The sequence below is a fragment of the Arachis hypogaea genome, chromosome 4, assembly GCF_003086295.3.
Source record: "Arachis hypogaea cultivar Tifrunner chromosome 4, arahy.Tifrunner.gnm2.J5K5, whole genome shotgun sequence".
Lineage (NCBI taxonomy): Eukaryota > Viridiplantae > Streptophyta > Magnoliopsida > Fabales > Fabaceae > Arachis > Arachis hypogaea.
In genome coordinates, this window is record NC_092039.1 from 16,844,600 (window position 1) to 16,862,823 (window position 18,224).

Genomic DNA, 18,224 nt, shown 5'->3' on the forward strand with positions numbered 1-18,224 from the left:
TCTGTCGATTATATAGCCAACCCGACACGTCCTGGTAGCTAACCATGGACAAAAACACCCCTCGCGAAGCAAGTAGGTTTGAGCTACAACCCCATTGCTACTACCCGCTCAACCCAGAGCCAGTGGAATAACCACTACTGCGGCTACTACCCAGGCGGGTGTTTAACAGCTCAACCTGGAGCAAGTGGAATCACCACTACTACCGCTACTACCCAGGCGTCACAGTCTCTAACCTGGAGCAAGTGGGACAAACCACAACCCTTGCTACTACCCAGGTATCTCAAGCATATATTCATTCAGTTCCAACCATGGATCAACATCCATCTCAGCCATCCGGCTTAAATTCATAATTCATAGTCAGCCATACGGCTCACAACTCATTCGGCAATCAGCCATAAAACAATATCATACATAGCCATTCCGGCTCACGGTTCAATCCAGAACCAGCCAATATTCATAATCATACATAGCCATTCTGGCCCATAACAAAACCGCACTTCCACTATTCAACATCATCAAATTCATAAAACCGGCATTTAAGCCATAAATCACTTTTCTCAAGCCATTTTGCTTTGAAATCAAGTTTCAACTCTTTTCAGCCTTGGCTTTAAAGGTCTCATTTCTCAAATCATCTCAGGCTCATAAGCCAAATTTTCTAAAAGTGAGTTCCCTTTTTAAAACAAAGCCACTCTCGGCATTCTCTTTCCAAAACTTCCAAAACCATGGAAAGTTAAAGATTCATTTTGGAAACATTCAAAATCACCCATCCAACAATGGGATTTTATAACAAAAGTTTCCCGAAAAAGTTCCAAGTCTTTAGGGAAGGTCGATCTATATCAATTCTTTAAGATTCATTGAAACTCTTAAAATCATAGATTCTCGGTTCAAGTAAATAAAAACTGAATTTACTATAAAACCGGCCATACAAAATCACAAGTTCCAACCCGGTCCAAAAATCAACTCATTTGAAACGGAACCGGTTCATTTGAATCAAACCACTTTCAGGTTTCTTTTTGGAACCCATTTTTCCAACTCTTCCAAAATGCCTCAAACTTGATTACTCAATCAAAAGTCTAGGTTCCTTTAAAAATCACTAAAAACTCCTTTTTATATTGAAATCAATATTAAAGCATCATTCTTTCCTTCAGTGATTCAAACGGTAAAAATAGTTCAGTTCTAAATAAGCCGAACTCAATGTATAAGGTTCATCAAATAAATTAAGCTTGAAAACATAAATATCCTTTTAATAAATCAAATAATACAATTCCTCAAATCCAACCCTTTTTAAATAACCTTACAAACAAGTGTAAGATTTTGTAGAAATTTCGGCAGCACCTCCCCTAAAACTTGGACTTTTGCCACCCGGTTCGGGTCCCAACTAAACCATTTCTCATTCCTTTTCAACAGCTCAAAACCAGAAATCAATTTAAAGCAAGCTAAATCCAACAATCGCCTCAGTGGCGTATCTCAAGGATACCATTTCAAAATCAACTCAATATCGATCGATATAACTCATTTCCAAAGCTTTAAAGAAGCGGTTCAATAACAAATCATTTGTCCAAAACCAAATCAATTAAAATAAACCAAGCTGAATTCAAAAGTGCATTCGACTTTTCACATCATTGAAATAATTGACTCAATTCAAACCAATCCTCAACGGTTTAAACTCAGATTTCAAATCTTTAAAGAATCCACTTCAAAACATTATATTTCACAAAGCCGCACAACAACTCAGCCAAACCAACATCCATAATCATTCAAGTCAATCAAATAATACATAAGGCAGATACAATCACCAAATACACAATATCTCACATCAGTATCCATATGTAATAATTCCAATACACAAAACATAGTTTTTGGAAAGCGCCCCTACCTCAAAACGCAAATCCATAACCCAAACGTCTCACAGAGTCCTTTCCGTCTCAACTCGAAATCACCGGCAACCAAAACCTCAGCTCCCAGCCACTTTTGCAATAACCATAGCAACACTAATCGCAACATATAACAATCAGGACTCGACCCCACGTTACCAAAACTCATTTATTAACCAAACACAACCGAAAACTAACGTGAGGCTTTCCGAAACATACTTACCGAAGAAGAAACGGCTGAACCGAACAGCGGCGGTCTCTTGAACCGGTTCAGCAGCAGAACGTCAGCCACCTCAAGTGACAGCGGCGACCGGACTCCTGCGTTGGTAACTGAAACCCACATACAGAGGCGATAAAGCTGTCGGAATCTTAAACAAATAAACCAAATTCAAAGCCCTTACCGGTAGAGTTTTTCCGGCAACGGAAGAAGTAGCCAGAGACTCCGACGGTGGTCCCGGGAGCCGAGAACCACCCCTGGTGGCTAGAACCCTTTTCTGATGGCGGCAGTTCCGACCGAGGCGGCACCGGCGACGTAAACAGCGGCTGGGCGCGGTGGTTGGACTCCCAGCACACCTTTAGATCTCTCTCGTCTGCTCTGCCATAAAGAACGGTGACTGTCTCTGCGGCAAGGTCAACGGCGGCGCAGCTTACCAACGATGGTGATAGCAGCTTCGCCCTTCTCCTGTGCGTGCATGCGCGCTCCCTTTTCCTCGTCTCGGCTCCTGCATCGCACCCCTCACGTTCGCAGTTCTGGGTCCGGCGCGGTTCAATGGCGATCGACGGCAAGGTGCGGCGGCCAACCAGCGCCTCCTTCCTCTCCCCTGCGCGCACGAGCTTTCTCTCGCCTTCGTGACACTCTTCAGGCGACGGAACGGGATGATGGTGGCAGAACCGCGACTGGGCAGGGATGAACGGGGCGGCTTCGACGGCGGCGCTCCTCGCGTGCGGCAGTCCGGCAGTCACGGTGGCAATACCCAGCCGGCGGCGCCGATTCTTTCCCCCTCTCCTTCTCTCCTTCTGGCCCAGTCTCCATTTTTGATTTTCCCGTTCTTCCTTTCCATGTTTCTGTGAATGAGAGGGTGAGAGGGAAACAAGTGGGGTGCGGCTTCTGGGTTCAGAGGGAGAAATGGGTTCTAGTTAGGGTTTTCAGGGTTAGGGTTTTCCTTTTCAAAAATTAGGGCTGAGGGTGATTTGGTAATTTCACATAAAATTGGGAATAATATAGTAATTGAAACCCAAATTAAATCTAACACTATTTGTACATAGAAAATACTATTTGCTCATCAATTTCACAAATTATTTTCACTAAAATGCCCAAATCCAAAAATTAGAAATAATATGCTTAATTTATTCATTTTTCCAAAATAGCAGTAATAATATTTAAAATATTACTTATCTAATCCAAATCTTATAAAATCCTTATTATTTCATAACTATCAACCTTGTAATTTGAATATAGAAAATAATCCAGTAATTGTAAAATTAGATAATAATCATAACTTATCTCAAGTTCAATAAATCAAAACTTGCCCTAATATCCTTAATAAAATAATCTCTGAAATTAAGGTTATAAATAACTATATGATTTGAGACTTGATCATAAAAAGACTTTTCAAAGATTCTGGGTCTTACAGAATCAAAGAAAAATTCTTCCTATAATTTATATTTACATTGCATTTGAAGAGGCATACTGATGAGCGGATAATTTATACGCTTTTTGGCATTGTTTTTAGGTAGTTTTTAGTATTTTTTAGTTACTTTTTAGTATATTTTTATTAGTTTTTATGTAAAAATCATATTTCTAGACTTTACTATGAGTTTGTGTGTTTTTCTCTGATTTCAGGTATTTTCTAGCTGAAATTGATGGACCTGAGCAAAAATCTGATTCAGAGGTTGAGAAAGGACTGCAGATGCTGTTGGATTCTGACCTCCTTGTGTTTTTCTGTTTTATTTATCTTTTAATTATCAATACCTCATAACCATTTGAATCTGGCAGACTGAAATTTACAAGATGACCATACCTTGCTTCAAGCCGACAATCTCCGTGGAATTGACCCTTACTCACGTAAGGTATTACTTGAACGACCCAGTGCACTTGCTGATCAGCTATGCGGAATTGTGAAAAGTGTGAATCACGATTTTGCATACCACATAGCTTTCTAGTGATAAGGATTAATCCCCTCACCAAAGACTAATAAAAGCCTTTCTAATTTTATACCTGAATAAAAGATCAATTTTATACTTGATTGACATAAATCACCAAAGGAAAAGGATAATTATCTTACACTCTTTGGTTTCTTTTGATAGTTGTTAATAGAGAAGAGCTTTTTCAAGACCTTCACATTCACTACCATGCTAAGCCTATTGATATTCTTAGTTACTGGAACTAGTGCATCATTATTATTGTTATTATTGGCAAATCTTGATGAAGCTAGAGTAGCACATCTGAAATCAACAAATCTTCTATTATCACAAAACTTAATAATACTTTATCAAAAGCCTAGAAACCAAGGAAATTAGATTCTTAATTCGACAGTGAGCAAAAACAAACAACTATTAATAGAAAATTAAGAATTTAAAAACCCTAAATTTCAGATAAAAAGTGAAAAAAAAGAAAAAAAGACCTAATGTGGTGCTAGCGAATGAGGACCATGGTCTGGTGGATTGACTTGGCCATGTCGAACTTGAAGACGAGAGTCTGGAGGCAGTGCTCAAGGAAGTTCTCGACAGTGAGAGCGAGGACGTAATCGCGGAAGTGACAGAGAATGCGGCACCAAATTGCAAAAGCTCGCTAATGGCAGTAACAATGTTGCCTGCGGTGGCGAGGTGATAAACAAAGCAGCAAGGAGATGATAGGCGATGACTAACCTTCAGATCGAAGTCAGAACAAGATCGTAGAAGCTCATTGAAAGCAGCGGCACGATGTTGATAGGTGTCGCGAGGGGATGAGCAGCGACAAGGAGATGAACGATGGCAGAGAATTAAGCGGCAGCAACAAATATTCAGATCGAAGTCAGATCAAGAACCAGATAGAAGCTCGATGAAGGCAGCAACAATAGCGTTTCTTGCAGCGGTGAGGAGATGAGAAGCGATAAGAGGATGAATGCTAGAGAGGAAATAATTGGCAGCGATGTGAGGTGAAGGACAATGGCGTGAGATGAATGGTGGAAAAAGATTAGAGTTCGTCATTTACATTACCCACAAACTTCTCATATATGCAGCAACACATCATCCGAATTAAAAGAGAATCAAAAAATGATAGGAGCGGTTTTAAACCGCTGGAATCAACTAAAACCGCCTCAAAAATATGAAAATTTTGGCAGAGACCAAAAACGCAGGAATTAGCATAAAAAATGGCAATTTTGTGTAACCGCCATAAAATCATTGCCATTTTAATCCACTTTTTTTTGTAGTGTTATAATAGAATTTTATATTTTATCTCATTAAAAAAAAGTGTAACTAGCTAGTCTTTACAATATTGGTACCGCCAGTATTTATAAACGGAAAGATAAAGAAAATAATAAACAAACCCCACCTTATTCAATATTCAATAGATTACAAAGTTATTCTTTCATTTAACTTTTTTCCCGAGTAGAAATTAAACTTTCTAATAACTATTTGATGAGTAAGTTACAATATTAACCTTTTCCCTTAGCTTCTTCCGGCAAAAGAATTCAGTGATAATTATATTCCCCGAATTGTAACTGCAGAAAAGTGTGTATAGTTTTCCTCCTTGGTTAGCAAGAAACCTTTTAGCTAATGCACTTACACTGCTATTACTACTATCTTTCTTCCCAATAACAATCACCGCTGGCTCTGATCCTGATTCAGGTGATGATGAGTTCTCATCATCAAAAATGTTATAATCTTGAAAGGTGTAATCAGGTGAATCAGCAGCAAGAGGAGGTTCTTCAGCTAAAACCCTAGCAAATGCAACAATATTTATCATATAAGAGGCTGCTATACTCAAACTCAGTGCCAAAAATAGGATCTTCATTTTGTTGATTCTTGTGATCGATTATTAGCTCTTTGGCACAACATCACATTGAGTTTTGCGGCTAACATATATACACTTCTTTCTTTCTTTTATTTATAACCCTTAGTTTCTTGAACTATATATGCTGAAATTAAATCTTTTATAGTAACGTTACCATGTGTACGTTTGATAAAACGTATATAACTAAAGTTACTTGATTTAACAATATTTCTCACAATTATTTTTTTAATTTTTATTACATTTATTTCACTACACACATTTACTTTGACTATGCTCTCTTAACCATTCTTATACTTATTTAATCATATATGATTAGATTACTTTCAAAAGAAAAATTATATATAGTTAGATTTGATGCTTTGTTCCTATAATTAAAATATCACATTTGTTATTTTCATGTGTTAAAAATTAATTTCACTATTGTAATTGTTTATAAAATAATAATGATCTAATCATATAATAAAATTTATTTTAATAAAGATAAAAGAATAGAATTGTTATGGATGAAAAAGAATCCACAAAGATTAGGTAAAAATAGAAAAAATATATATATATTCTTATTGTATGTTAACAATTATAAATTTTTAAAATAAATAGTTTAATTAAAAATAATATCAATAAAGTTGACGAGTAAACTAGTCTTAACTTATTTGTTCATTCACTCGTTGTAAGTTTCATTTGTAATTAATTACCATAATGTGAAAGTAGTTTAATTTTACGAAGGTTTTAATTTCTTAGTGATAAACATGTTTTTTTATATTGTAATTAACGTTTACATCTGATATTAATTTTATTCGTAACTAATGTTTCAAATATTTTTTAATTTTAATGTCCTTAATGCTTTAAAATTGTTTTGATTATACTCTTAGAAGTTAACATCATATGTGATGTAGCAATAATAAACTAATGTCATAAATTAACCAACTTAATTAGTCCACTGATTAGTTTTCTTGTCCACCTAAATAAATAGCAGAAATTTAAATTTTATCTTATATATATAGTTAAAGTCGACAAATAGAAAAGCTCATTCCGTCTAATGAGACAATCCTAAAATCTCACCGTCTCGTCTAATGGCAGGTTAGCGGACCAAACCTACCAATTTTTTTACTATTAAATATTAAACAATATATATAAGTTTATAACTATTTTAATACATTTATAATTTTTAAAGATATAAAAGAATTATAATTTTTAAATTCATAAACATTAAAATCTTTAAAATTATAAATATGTAATAAACATAATCATAAACCAAGTTTTTTAAAACAAAATAATAAAACTAATATTATCCAAAGCAAAATAAAATTGTCCAAAATATATAATTAAACATCTACAAGTTTAAAACATAATCAATCAAACGTAAAACATAATCCAAAATGCTAAATTAGAACATTTTCAAAAAATGTTTCTAGCAAAAACAAACGTTGAGCCCACCAGGAAGGTCTGACCCACCCTGTCAAAACTCGCGGTTTAAGTAGTACAAATTAGACGAACTTTTAAAGTGTTGCGGTCTTAATTTTTTAGCTTGACCCGCTTTTTTTAGCGAGTTATACGGACCGGTCTAACGAATTTAAGTCTATTTACCATTCTACATATAGTAAGTATAGTAACTCATTGACTAACAATAAAATTTTAAATGTAGATCAAATTCACAACGAAATAATATTTGATATTTCAAGTTAAAAATACAGTGAGAAACCAAAATTAATGTCATAAAATGAATTCTAAAATTTTCCTAAAATATTTTTTGGAAAAGTCTAGGGGGCCAGCAATTTTATTGCATTTTGGCCAGCATGTAACCAGAAGAGAAAGGTGAGCCATTGGATAAAATCTCACACCAATCTCACACCATCAAATCATCATTGATGGCTAGTTGATGGCTACCAATCACAAATGTTGCTGGCCCTAGCATTGCTCATATTTTTTTTTTGAGATAAATTGGATAATCTCTAACACTAAACGTTACAAATTTAACCACATAACACTCACTCATATAACACTTAACGATTCTATTTAGTGTTTTTAGCCTTTAATTCTAGGGGAACCTATTACAAAGCATAAATGATGGCCACTTAGCTTGAGCAATTCTCCTAATTTGATTTGATCCGGTTTAGTATTATGAAATGAATAGGAGGTTTCTCATTCTATAATTAAGATCACTAAGCTAACTAAGAAAAGTTAATACTTATTTGTTTTATTGGGGTAATGTTATTTCAACAACAAAAAGTATTTTTAACAACTAATAGTTACGTATTTTTCGTAATTAGCAATAATGCACGTAGTCTGTATATATTGGTGATGAAAAGAAGATTTTGCCTGTCCCTTTAAATTGAAATTAAAGAAACGACTCAATTTTAAAAGTTCATGCCCCATTTTCTTCTCTTTCTTGTTTCTCAGTGTTGCTATTCTCCCAAAAACTCATAAATCGTTCTTGGCATTCCCACATCCATAGCCATTTCAGTGAGGACAGTGAATGTAGAGCAGCCCGACGAGGAAACCGAGGTGATGGAAGGGTGGTGCTCCGCGGGTCAAACGAGGTAGAAGTATGTGAGATCAACGGTTATGGGTTTATCATATAAACAAATGAATATTTTACTTTGGTGGGCCCTGTTTTTGTTCATCCGGTATTTAGGCCCCCTGTTTTTGTAATCCACACAACCATTGATTGGTTATTGGTTTGTTTCCAAATTTGTTTTATTGGGTACTAAAAATCTGTAAAAGCGTTTGCAATTATAATATTCCACGTTTTAAGCTAAAAGAAAAAAAATAGGAATATTGAACTACATGTTGTGATAAGTATGAAATGGATACGAGGTGGATGATCATTTTTCTATGTTATTTAGAATATCAAGAGAGATTGTATAATTAATTGAGTTTGAAAAGTTGACCCTTATATGTATATAAATAAGAGTTTGCTCTGAAGGATAAAACACATAAAAAGTAATAAATAATTCTCTCTACCTTTATGTTGCAATACTTCTTTTTCTCTTTTTATATTTCTTTATTTTATATTTGTTACCTCTTCTTTATTTATCTATTTAGTTATTTTATAACACGTTATCAGCAAGAGACTCTGATCAAATTTTAGGAAGACTCCAGGTAACAAATTTTTATTACGTCGAAACTCTTTCATCTTGAATATAATGCTCTTGTAATATTTGGAAATAATTATTTATCATGGATATAGATGTTGAAATCCATCTTGATTCAATGGATCTTGAAGATACCATTGAGGCTGAAAATAATACATCCCAAAAAGATAAAAGTCAAGGCCATGATTTTCCTTCATCGTCATATTGACGAATGATTGAAAAATGAATACCCCACATTAAAAGATCTTGCAGATCTGTGGAAAGACTTTGAAGAAAGGTACAATCATGTGATACTTCCTCAAGCCTGATATGTTAGGAAAAACTTTCTCGACCTTCCATGTCTCGAATGTGCTCCTGCAGCAGCAGTATCGAGAAAAAGAATTTAAAAATATTTTGAGTTAATTTCTTGCTTTCTTGTTGCTGAACGCAACAATGGGTTACTTTTAAGAAATCATGAAGCGCGCCCAGTTGGCGCCGCCCCATTTCCTGAAGAAAATGCGGCAATTAACCCCAGAAGAGGTAAATGACAAGATTTTGATAACAAGAAAAATTATTGAAGGAAAAGAAATTATGTTCACAAGAAAGATCTCACCAGAAGTGGGATAAAGAAAGAAATAATGGGTAAAGTATATCAATTGAGGATAAATGCTTCCGTTGTGATGGAAAGGGCCATTGGTCACGTACCTGTCGTACCCCAAGGCACCTAGTTGATCTTTATCAAGCATCCTTGAAAAGGGATGACAAAGAAAAGGAAACAAATTTTGTTTCAAATGATGAAAATTCCACCACTCATTATGATGTATCTAATGACAAGATTTTGATAACAAGAAAAATTATTGAAGGAAAAGAAATTATGTTCACAAGAAAGATCTCACCAGAAGTGGGATAAAGAAAGAAATAATGGGTAAAGTATATCAATTGAGGATAAATGCTTCCGTTGTGATGGAAAGGGCCATTGGTCACATACCTGTCGTACCCCAAGGCACCTAGTTGATCTTTATCAAGCATCCTTGAAAAGGGATGACAAAGAAAAGGAAACAAATTTTGTTTCAAATGATGAAAATTCCACCACTCATTATGATGTATCTAATTTCTTTAAGGATTTTGAAGGTAATATTGGCTATTTGATCAATGATGGAATAGTTTGATATGTGTATGTGTTTGTTAAGTATTCATGTGAATAATTTGACTGTGCATGTACTTCTACTCATTTTATAATTATCATTTGTTTTTTGAAGAAAAATGGCAAGGACATATTCTGAAGATATTTGCCTTGCGGATAATGCAAGTTCACACACTATTCTTAAAAGTTATATATATTTTACCTATCTTGTGCCAAAAGAAGAATATATTAATACTATTATTGGCTCGGGCAATGTGATAGAAGGCTCCGGAAGAGCTATAATTTTGTTTCCTGGAGGAACAAAATTCATAATAAACAATGCACTATTATCTACCAAGTCTCTGAGGAACTTGTTGAGTTTCAAAGATATTCGCCGAAATGGATATCATATTGAAACAATGAATGAGAGAAATCATGAGTATTTATATATCACAACTCATGATTTAAATACAAAGGTTATATTAGAAAAGTTACCCTCACTTTCATCTGGATTGTATTATACCAAGATTAGTGCAATTGAATCACATGCCATTGTAAACCAGAAGTTTACTAGCCCAAATGAATTCATAACTTGGCATGATAGATTGGGTCATTCGGAAACAACCATGATGAGGAGAATTATTGAAAACTCCTATGGACATTCACTAAAGAACCAGAAGATTCTTAAATCTAGTGAATTTTATTGTGCTGCATGTTCTCAAGGGAAGTTAATTTTAAGGCCGTCACTAGTAAAGATTGGATTTGAGTCCCCTGAATTCCTAGAAAGGATTCAAGGTGATATATGTGGACCTATTCATCCACCATGTGGATCTTTTAGATATTTTATGGTCCTAATAGACACATCTTCGAGATGGTCACATGTGTGCTTATTATCTTCTCGCAACCTGGTGTTTGTGAGATTACTTGCTCAAATTATTCGATTAAAAGCACAATTTCCAGAAAATCCAATCAAAGCAATTCTTCTTGATAATGCTGGTGAATTTACTTCCCAAGCTTTTGATGCTTATTGTATGGCTAATGGAATAAGTGTTGAACATCCAGTAGCTTATGTTCACACACAAAATGGGTTAGCAGAATCACTTATTAAACGCCTCCAATTGATTGCTAGACCTTTGCTTATGAGAGCAAATCTCCCAACCTCGGTTTGGGGGCATGCTGTTTTACATGCCGCAACACTTATTCATTTGAGGCCAACAAGTTACCATCAGTTCTCTCCTATGCAACTAGCTTTTGGCCAGCAAACAAATGTTTCCCATTTAAGAATATTCGGGTGTGCGATATATGTTTCCATTGCACCACCTAATCGTACCAAAATGGGACCCCAAAGAAAATTGGGGATATATGTTGGATATGATTTTCCCTCTATAGTAAGGTATCTTGAGATACAAACGGGAGATGTATTTAAAGCCCGGTTTGTGAATTGTCATTTTGATGAATCAAAATTTCCAACATTAGGGGGAGAGAATAAGCTTCCTGAAAAGGAACTTAATTGGAATGCATCATCGTTGATGCATTTAGATCCTCGATCAGGGCAATGTGAACTAGAAGTTCAAAATATTATACATTTGCAAAGAATAGCAAATGAATTGCCTTATGCATTTTCTGATACAAAGAAGATAACCAAATCTTATATACCAGCGGAAAATGTCCCAATTCGAATTGATGTCCCAGTAGGACAAGTAACCACTGAAGCAAATTCACGCCAGAAGCATGGCAGGTTGAAAAATGCCCCAATTCAAATTGATGTCCCAGTAGGACAAATAGCCACTGAAGCAAATACACGCCAGAAGATGTTCAGGTACCTGAAAATTATGAAAATGATGAGATCTCGATAAATTATGTCTTTACAGGAGAAAAATGGGACCGAAATAAGACAAATGTCAATGAAATTTTTGCATATAATGTGGCATTAAATATCATGCATGAAAGTAAGGATCTTGAGCCAAGATCAGTCGAAGAATATCGACAAAGGAATGATTGGCCAAAATGGAAAGAAGCCATGAAGGCTGAATTAGACTCACTTACAAAACGTAAAGTCTTTGGACCTGTAGTCCGTACACCTGAAAATGTAAAACCTGTTGGATACCGATGGGTATTTGTGAGAAAACGAAATGAGAAAAATAAAGTTGTGCGCTACGAAGTCCGACTTGTGGCACAAGATTTTTCACAAAGGCCCGGTATAGATTATGAAGAAACGTATTCCTCAGTAGTGGATGCGATAACATTGCGTTATTTAGTCAGTTTATCTGCATATCATAAACTGCATATGCATTTAATGGATGTGGTAACAACCTATTTATATGGCTCATTAGATCGGGATATCTATATGATAGTCCCTGAAGAACTAAAGATGTCTAAACCATCCAATGAATTTTCGCAGGTGTTATACTCAGTTAAATTGCAAAGATCTTTATACGATCTAAAGCAATCTGGACGAATGTGGTATAATCATCTTACTGAGTATCTGGCCAAAAACAGATTCAAGAATAATGATATCTGCCCATGTGTTTTCATAAAGAAAACTGCATCTGGATTCATTATAATTGCTGTCTACGTTGATGATTTAAATATCATTGGGACTCCTGAAGAGATTCCAACAATTATAAAAACTCTAAAAGAAGAGTTTGAGATGAAAGATCTTGGAAGGAATAAATTTTATCTCGACCTGCAGATCGAGCATACAAAAAATGGGATCTTTATTCATCAAACAACATACACAGAAAAAATCTTGAAAAGATTTTATATGGATAAGTCACGTCCTTTGAGTACCCCAATGATTGTAAGATCTTTGGATGTGGAAAAGGATCAATTCCATCCTAAAGAAGAGAACGAAGATATCCTTGGTCCTGAAGTACCATATCTTAGTGCCATTGGAGCGCTGATGTATCTTGCCAATAATACGCGACCTGACATATCATTCGTGGTGAATTTACTAGCAAGATATAGTTCCTCTCCAACCAGAAGACATTAGAGTGGAATCAAACAGATCTTTTGATATAATCATGGAACGGTTGATATGGGATTGTTTTATCCCTATAAATCTAAGTCACAATTAGTTGGCTATGCAGATGCTGGATATTTTGTCTGATCTACATAAAGGGAGATCTCAAATAGGATACCTATTCACATATGGTGGTACAGCTATATCATGGAGGTCCACGAAACAGACAATAGCAGCAACCTCCTCTAATCATGCTGAAATACTAGCAATTCATGAAGCTAGTCGCGAATGTTTTTGGCTGAGGAGCCTGATTCAATATATTCTGTCATCATGTGGATTGATTGATCATAAGATAGCTCCAACTATCCTGTTTGAAGATAATACAACATGCATTGCTCAACTTAAAGGCGGATACATCAAAGGTGATAGAACAAAGCATATTTCTCCCAAATTCTTCTTCACTCATGATCTTCAAAATCAAGGAACAATTGATATCCAACAGATCCGCTCAAGTGATAATCTGGCAGATTTATTCACAAAGTCACTCCCAAAATCTTCCTTTGAAATATTGGTACATGATATTGGGATGCGCCGATTTTGAGACATTAAATGATGTCGGCTGTAACACCCTACCATACAGAGTTTTATGCTTAAGTCATAATTCAGAGATGGCAAGGTGTTACGACCTCTAAAATAAAAATTTAGTATGTATAGTAGTATGAATGATTGATTATAACTAGGAGCCTTTGTAGAAAAAGGGTAAACAAAAAATCGCAACTCAAAGCGCAACACTCCGATCGATAACGTAACGAATAAGGATAACCAACGCATGCTTATATATATACAAAGGAGTGTCAAAAACAGGAATATCAAGACTCAAGTTCCGGCTGCGAAGATAACCGGTCCGAGCATAGCAATATATACATATGATAAAAAAATAAGGAAAACCCCAAAGGAAACCCAAAGGGACACAAATACATAAAACCTATTCTCCAAAATCTCCCATAAAAGGAGTCATCACAGTTTGTATTATTTAATGGAGATAAAAGTATCTAAGCAAAACATATAAACCAAAACATAGCCCCGAGAACAAAGGATCTTTGCAAATATAGAAGTCTCCAGCATGCCTCAGCGGGAAACCTCACGTCCTGCATCTGAAAACCACAAAATCCGCATGGGTGAGAACCAGAGCTCCCCAGCATGGTAACAGCTTCCACATATATAATACATAATAATAGAGGAAAGCCGAAGGCAATCCTAGAACTTCCTCCAGATAATATCAAAGCTTATAAACAAGCTAAACCATAAAGGGCATCTGACTAAAGATACTTCAGTCTAACTAATACTTCCATTCCCAATTCCTTCAGACCTCCCAACCACCAGCAGGAGTATAATGTAGCAAACACAGTTATATCAAACAAGAAATATACAAGTAGGAACAATTAAGGCATTTAGACAATTAGCAAATAATATGCAGTCAAGTAGGCAATTTCAAACAATTCATATAGTATGCATATGATGAATGCCTGTCCCTAGTGGCTGATGATATCATCTTGTCGGTTATAGAGCCAACCCGACAAGTCCTGGTCGCTAACCATTGGACTGTCCCTCTGTCACGCATCCCCAACTCGAGTTATACTCGTTATAAACTTGATCATAATCATGATCTATATCCATCACCCTCACTGGTGAATATTTACGGGGGCGAGCTCATCCGGGTCTTTCACAGTGCCCGGCCACACTTACGACATAGGGTCAACAGAGTATCAAGTCTCAACCTGGAGCACGTGGTGGCTAGCCACTACTACTACCCAGGGAAACTCGTATCTCAGATAGTGGAAGTGCAAATCACAATTATCAATAATTCAGCATAAACATGCATGAATTCTCATCCATGGATCAACATCCATATCAGCCATCCAGCTCACGGTTCAGTCCAGAACTAGCCAATATTCATATCATACACAGCCATTCCAGCTCATGGTTAAATCCATAACCAGCCAATATTCATAGCATACACAGCTATTCCGGCTCACGGTTCAATCCAGAACCAGGCAATTCATAAACAATTACGGCCCTTCGGCCAATGGCATAACAAGCACTTCCACCACCATCCTCCACATCTCACATAATCATCAATGATTCTCATTGATTATTCATTTTCCCTTGCTTCACTCGCAAGTTACCACATCCACTAGCTCCTTCTCTCATAGCTAGGCATATCATAATGATTTAAGATATAAGTGGTGAGATCGGAGGCTTAGAAGTATGAAATTTGGCTTTTAAAACTCAAAAATCAACTTTGGAATGAAAATAGGTCCACGCGTACGCGCACTCCACGCGCACGCGTGGATAGCTTCGAAAACTCGTCGACGCGTAAGCGTCATGCACGCTAATGCGTGGATTGAAAACTAGTCAAACGACGCGCACGCGTCATCCACGCGTACGCGTGGGTACTCTCGTGCCCCAGGCACAAAGCTGGCACAGTTTTCGCACAACTCTCTGGAAAATGACTGGGCATTGGGTGCAGCACAATCGGCGCGCCCGCGCACATCACGCGCACGCGTGGATGGCATTTTCTGGAAGAACGGCGCGTACGCGCCAAGTGTGCCTACGCGCGAGGGGTCGTTCTGCTAAAAATTTTCTAAGTTAAAAGCTGCAGAATTCACAGATTTAAACCCCAATCTTCCAACGGACATAACTTCCTCATTTTAAATCATTTTTCACCCGTTCTTCGAACGGCATGGACATCCCGGATCCAATTTCATTTCTAAATAGACTTGGCACAAAACAGAGATCCGTAGTCCAAGTTATGTCCCGTCAAAGTATGCCCAAAAACCATGTTTTTCATAAAAACCACAAAGTGACATTTTCAAACATGCCATTTTCAACTCTTTTCAAAACCAATCAAAACATGCCAATTTCATCCCTTTTCTTTGAAATCAATCAATATACATCAAATTCAACATCAAGCCTCCTCAACTCACACATTGACACATTACCACAATTTACAAAATCACTATCTCATCATTTTAACCCACTTCACCCAAGTGGCTCAAACTCAAACATATTGACATTTCATATACTCTTCCTCATGCCAATTCTCAACAACACCAATTCCAATAAATCATCATTGTACACAATCAATATCATACTCACCATCAACATAGTTCAACCCACAATTCAACCATAATCAATCATCAAGCATATATCACAACATGCATATTTCTCATACATCATACCATCAAGGCATCATTAATCATCATCACATATATGACCACATCATATATCTCAATCATTCAACAACATCAACCATTCAATGCCTATCTTAGGGCCTCTAGCCTAAGTATTTCCTACCACATTACATATTAGATACGGAAAACCGAAACCATACCTTAGCCGATTTCCCAAGCTCAACCGAAGCACTTCCAAACCACTTATCCACAAGCTCTCAAGGCCTCAATACCTGCAAGAACAGATTTTTCACCACCAAATCCCTTTTTCAAGCTTTTCAAAATCACCAATCAAGCTCCAATATTCACATATACACAACCTAAGCCACAATCATCATACCCATACACAACATCTCAAAACCCAAACATCATAAAATCACGAATTACACTAGGGTTGAGAATCTTACCACACCCAAGGTCCAAGGAGACAAGATTAACCTTCTCCTTCAAGAGAGTTGGGTCCTATAACATCAAAGAGCCCAAAATCTCAACATTTTGCTCATAAAACTCGAAAACAAGGCTGGAATTTCGAAGAGCAAAACATGGCATACCTCAAGATTAATTTTATGGGTTTTGTAGAGCTCTCCGCAGTGAACGCGTGGCCACAAACGGAGCGGCAATCGGAGCTCTAGATCAAAAGTTATGGTGGTTTGAAGATCAAGTGAGAGAAAGAACTTGAGAGAGTGTTCTTCCCTCCATGGCCTCCATTTTCAGCATGTGAGTGTGTCTAGTGAGGAGAGAAAATGCTGAAAACTAGGGTTTTGGTCTAGTTATGTTGGGCCAAGGGCCCACTTTGGGTCCAGTTGGCCCGATTTGGCCCGTTCGGTCCAATCTTGGTCCGAATTCTATAAAATTGGTACCAAAATTCTCATCTCAATCTCCTCTATCATATTTAGCCACAAAAATCACATTTTGGGCTTTCAAGAATAAATTCTCATTTATAGGCTAATTAGCCGTTAATTAACCGGGGTTTACATTCTACCCACCTAATTGGGAATTTTGCCCACAAAATTCAATTGTAATTACCTGAGAATAAGTGCGGATAATCCGTTCGCATCTCCGACTCGAGTTCCCAAGTGTGTTCCTCAACACCGCCTCGCCTCCATGCCACTTTGACTAATGAAACCTCTTTTCCACGCAACCGTTTGATACTAGTATCATCAATTCTGACTGGAGCCATTGGAAGCGTCAAATCTTCCCTTAACTGAACCCACTTAGGTTCTAACACATGGCTAGCATCAGGAGTGTACTTCCGAAGCTGCGACACGTGAAACACGTCGTGCAGATTCGAAAGATGAGGTGGTAGAGCCATCTGATACGCCACCGGTCCAATCCTCTCCAGGATCTGAAATGGACCAATGTATCGAGGATTCAACTTCTTTGCCTTAATCGCCCTACCTACTCCTGTAGTCGGAGTAACCTTAAGGAAAACATGATCTCCTTCCTCAAATTCTAAGGGCTTTCGCCTCTGATCGGCGTAACTCTTTTGACGACTCTGCGCCGTAAGCATCCTATCACGGATTTTCTTGACTTGTTCAGTAGTCTCAGCTATCATTTCTGGCCCCAACAAACTTTTCCTCCAGCTTCATACCAACATAGAGGAGATTGACATTTCCTCCCATACAAGGCCTCATACGGAGCCATTCCGATGCTCGCATGATAACTATTATTGTATGCAAACTCCACTAATGGCATATACCGATCCCAACTCGCCGGTTGGTCCAAAACACAAGCTCTCAACATATCCTCTAGTGTTTGGATCGTCCTCTCAGATTGACCATCTGTTTGAGGATGGTAAGCCGTGCTCAAGCTTAATCGGGTTCCAAAAGCTTTCTGAAATGCACCCCAAAACCTTGAAGTGAAACGAGGATCTCTATCAGAGATTATAGTAGCAGGTACACCATGAAGTCTCACAATCTCCTTTATGTATAACCGTGCTAGCTCCTCAAGGGTGTAAGTCATCC

The 18,224-nt window shown here is 37.0% G+C and overlaps 1 long non-coding RNA gene across 1 annotated transcript; it reads right to left on the bottom strand.

The window, feature by feature from the left end:
- Positions 1-1,729: 1,729 nt before the first annotated feature.
- Positions 1,730-2,188, bottom strand: LOC140184293 (uncharacterized). The gene is made up of 2 exons (XR_011880718.1): positions 2,098-2,188; positions 1,730-1,991 (listed from the first exon to the last, which is right to left on the bottom strand). It is a non-coding gene; the product is annotated as an uncharacterized lncRNA (long non-coding RNA).
- Positions 2,189-18,224: the final 16,036 nt, after the last annotated feature.